Here is a 4,565-nt window from a genome sequence, read left to right on the forward strand (position 1 = left end):
GAGGGAGCTGGGGGGGTTTATCTGGAGAAGAGGAGGCTCAGGGGGGACCTCATTGCTCTCCCCAACTCCCTGACAGGAGGGGGCAGGGAGGGGGGTCAAGCTCTGCTGCCATGTCCCAAGGGAAAGGGGGAGAGGAAATGGCCTTAAATTGCCCCAGGGCAGGGTCAGATTAGGGATTAGAAACAATTTTTCCCTGTAGGAGTGGTCAGGCTTTGGAATAAGTGTCCCAGGGAGGTGGTGGAGTCCCTGTGTCTGGGAGTGTCCCAGAGGTGTCTGGATGTGACCCTTGGGGACATGGATTGGGGGTGATCCTGGTGGTGCTGGGTGAGGGTGGCACTGGATGATCCTGAAGGTTTCTCCCAGTCTTGGTGATTCTGGGATTCTGTGACTGATACAGCAGCTGCTGAAGTCTGCCTGGAGTAACCTGGTGACCTGAGCAGGAGATGTTTGACCCAGTTTGGCTTTTTTCAAGCAGCACAGTCTGACACCTTCAAACAACCAAACACGGGAAGGGGCCGTTCCCATCCCACGAGCCCCTTAAATCTCCTCACCCCCATCCTGTGCCGCTGCAAACCACAGGATCCACAGGAACCCCTTAAGGAAAGCCAGTGTTTGGGGGGGTCCTGCCAGCACCCAGATACTCCCAGGAGCTTCCCAGCTCCAGAGTTACCAGGATCCCTCCATCCCACCCCGGAACGGGCCAGAGGCCGCGGTTCCCCACACGCCTGAGCTGTGCCTGCCATCTATTGGTGTTACTTTGGAGTCCGGATTCCCACTCTTGCTCCTCACACAACAGTTTTTCTAAGGTTTGTAACCACCAGGGTAAATATTATGACGCCTTTTGGTCGGGTTTAGCCCAGAAATGCCTCCGGTGGCCACGCCCTTGATCCCTGAGGGGGGAAAAGAAAGGAGTCGGGGACTGTGTGCTTTGTTTTCCTACAGCCCCACTTTCATGGGCAGCCAAACACGTGTGTTTTCTCAAAGCCAGGGTTTGTGATCTTAAAATCACGTGACATGAAAGGCTGTGGGGTTTCTTTCCTTCCCTGCAGCACCGTGTGAGGTGCAGCGAGACACTCCCTTCCTTGCTGAGTGCAGAGGGAGAGGGCCCCGTGCCATTCCATGTGGGAACTGCTGGTTCAGCTCCTGGGATTCTGTTTCCACGCCACAAGGTCACAGAATCACAGGATGGTTTGGGGTGGAAGGGACCTTAAAGCCCATCCAGTGCCACCCCCTGCCATGGGCAGGGACACCTTCCACCAGCCCAGGTTGCTCCAAGCCCCGTCCAACCTGGCCTTGGACACTTCCAGGGATCCAGGGGTAGCCACAGCTTCTCTGGGCACCCTGAGCCAGGGCCTCCCCACCCTCCCAGCCAAGAATTCCTTCCCAATATCCCATCTAACCCTGCCCTCCTTCAGCTTAAGGCCATTATGCAGGTCTAACAAGGTCTATCTCTGCTGCTCCCTCACCCTGCTCTGCCCAGCGCTGCCTCAGGACACAAAATCCCAGGCTTTCCTCTCCAAAAGCATCCCAGAAATCTGGTGTTTCACTGGGGGCAGCAATGCAGATTTACCCCTTAAATACTGGCCAAAAAATCTCTGCCTTGGAGTTGCTCTGTGGGTTGATCTTAATTTTTCTGTGCCCTCATCTTCTACACGTTGCTGGTTTCCTTCTCCTCAGGTGACTCCTCTCTTGCCCAGAGCATTTACTGCTCTTCACCCCTGTGGTTATGTACATTTTTTTACATCATTTCCCATTTTGTAGAAACCCAAGGAGTGGGATTCACCCAAACTCTGCAAACAGAGACCGAGGGGTAAATGGAAACCACTCCAGAAATGCATCTCTTTGTAGAACCAGGGATGCTTTGGGTTGGAAGGGACCTTAAAGATCAGCCAGTTCCACCCCCTCTGCCTTGGGCCAGGGTGTCACCTCCTTCAGAGTAAAGAATTTCTCCTTAATATTTGATTTAAACCTGCCTTTCTTCAGCTTAAAGCCGTTCCCCCTCATCCTGTCACTCCAGGCTTTGTGAAAATTCCCTCTCCAGCTCTCCTGGAGCCCCTTCAGGCACTGGAAGGGGCTCTGAGGTCTCCCCAGAGCCTTCTCTTCTCCAGGTGAACAGTCCCAACTCCCACAATAACCAACTTGCCTTTCAAACAGCTCCTTGGAGCTACCCAAAACAGGGTGGGGAAATGAGATTTTAAGAAACTTATGCCACAAATCTGAATTTAAGCTGTGAAATGATCGGCAGTCCAGCCCTCCAGACTCACATTCCTGAATTTTAGCAGCGTAGGCAAAACCTCTGGTGATTGTAAAGGCAATTCAGGGGGGAAACGTTCAACCCAGAGGCTTAAATTCGGTGATGTGAAACCCAGATTAATAATTTTTCAAGATTTTCTGCCAAGGAAGTAGCAGGAATTGAATGGGAGCCTCACCCATGTGGCCCAAACTGATGCTCCCATCACCAGTGCCTGGAGAAAAAGTTCATATCTTCTTGTATTTTGCTGTGAATGAATTCCCTGAAGCCTCAACAGGAATCTAATTTTGTCCTAAGTCTTCTCCTACCACTGAAATCCATAAAAGCCTTGGAATGAAACCCTGTGCTAAATGTGGCACCTCCAGGAATTATATTCCTTTACTTTGCCTCGTGTGAGGGAAGGGAAAGAAAAATCATTGCTTCATTCTCATTAATCACTTATAGTCGTGGTTATTAATATTTTAAAATATTGGTTTTCCATTGGTTTTTGGGGCTGGTTTTATTTTTGGTTGGTTGGTTGTTTTTTTTTTAAGATACAGGAAGGATTATGATGTTGTCTAAACTCTGAATATCAAGTTTGCACTGCCTGACCCCTTTAAAATCTGAGTGAAATGGAATCTTCTGAATCTGATTCTCTCAAATCCTCGACATTAAGAGAATAAAATTGATTTAAAAAAAAAAAAAACCTAAAAAAATTCCCCAAAACAAAAACAACCAAACAAAAAAACAAAATCCAGTTTATCCAACCCTTTGATATTGTGATTTATGAAATAAAGGCAAAGCTGGGCTACAGATTATTTCCTTGATTTTTTGAAAGTTGCTTTAGGGACAAAAAAATAGATTTCAAAGTGGAACAAGACTAAAACCGGCTAAAATGCAGGATTAAGGGTTAATAATTAATTTTCCTCCTTTTTTTTTAATGTGGTTTTGTTCGGTCAGGACCTACATCCATTTTTTTATTTTTTTTTTTCTTTCCAAGACCTTCTCGTGACCCAGAAATCCCCAAGCGGTGCTTCCAAAAGGAAACACTCGGGTGTTCCTGAAAATATATCATTTCCTGAGCCCTTTCTTATTACTTTCACCTCTGTTGGCCTCCACTTCCAGAAATTCAAAGTTTTGCTCCCGGCGGCGGCCGACGCTCCCGGAACTCTGGAAACGGGATTGCAGAGCTCGGGTTTTCCCAGGAATCCTGGCTTAGGAGACCGAACAAAGCTGGTGGAACCATGGCCAGGTGGTATTTTCATCCATAAACTTCTGACCGGCACTGAAGAAGGAAAACAATAATTATCTAATAAAGAATTTCAGCCCCATTTCGGCTTGAAAAGCGACTTGGGCTGGTGTTGTTTTTCTCTGAAGGAAACAGTGATGAGTTCGGGCTGTTACAGGCTTTGCTAAAAGCAAATAATCTTTGATTTTATCCTTATTTTCGGGCACAGCAAGAAAAAGAAACGCAGGCCTTGGAGTTTGCCTGAAATGTTTGCTACTCATGGGAATTCCTCCATCAAATCACCATCCCTGGGGTGTTCCAGGAACGACTGGAGTGGTTGACAAGGTGGTGATTGGTCCCAGACTGGGGTTAAAGCTCTTAAAAGTGTTTTTTAACCTAAATTATGCCGTGATTCCGAGTCTGCAAAGTTGCTAATACAGCTGTAAAGATTATTTTCTGAGCCACGGCCTTAGAAACCGAAACCGGGAGGGAGAAGTGTTTAAATAGTCACCCAAGATCTCTCTCTCAGCTCGGGCGCTGCACTAATTGATCTCTTAATTGGCTCAGTCAACACAGCAGTTTCCATCACACAACAAGCACTAATTGCTACAAGATCACTGTGAAATGTTAAATACTCGGAAGGCAAAGGGAGTTGGTGCTAAATTGACTGTACTTAGGCCTGAGCGAGGGTTTTAATCCAGAGACCCCACCCCCGAGGTTTGTAGGGGTTCCCAGGTTGTTTTTCTCCCCACAGACAGTGCTCTTAGAGCCTAAAATGGAAATATTTTTCCCCAGGTGGAAAAAAAAATGGGAGGGGAGAGACTTATCCAAGTCTTATCCAAAGGCCAGAAATAATTTGTGAAGGTTATCAGCAAACACACGGACCTGCATTTAAATATAAAATTAAATATAAAATATAAATATAAAATATAAATATAAAATTACAGCCACGGCTGCTGCTTGAAGGTGCCCTGAACCTATCAACCAACACTTTGGTTTCAGCAGGAATCAGAAGCAAAGAGCCAAAAATGACAATTTTTTGGTCCCCATAATGTACCTGGAGGCTGGATAAAGCTCTGAGTGAGGGTGGAGTTTGCTCTGATGGGT

General features: G+C 47.0%; 1 long non-coding RNA gene across 1 annotated transcript; it reads left to right on the forward strand.

The window, feature by feature from the left end:
- The first annotated feature begins 346 nt into the window (after positions 1–346).
- LOC120324950 lies at positions 347–3,579 on the forward strand. Its single transcript, XR_005566680.1, has 2 exons — positions 347–806; positions 3,356–3,579. It is a non-coding gene; the product is annotated as an uncharacterized LOC120324950 (long non-coding RNA).
- Positions 3,580–4,565: the final 986 nt, after the last annotated feature.

Source organism: Pipra filicauda, unplaced genomic scaffold (assembly GCF_003945595.2).
Source record: "Pipra filicauda isolate LSUMZ 115617 unplaced genomic scaffold, ASM394559v2 scaffold785_size212012_pilon, whole genome shotgun sequence".
NCBI lineage: Eukaryota > Metazoa > Chordata > Aves > Passeriformes > Pipridae > Pipra > Pipra filicauda.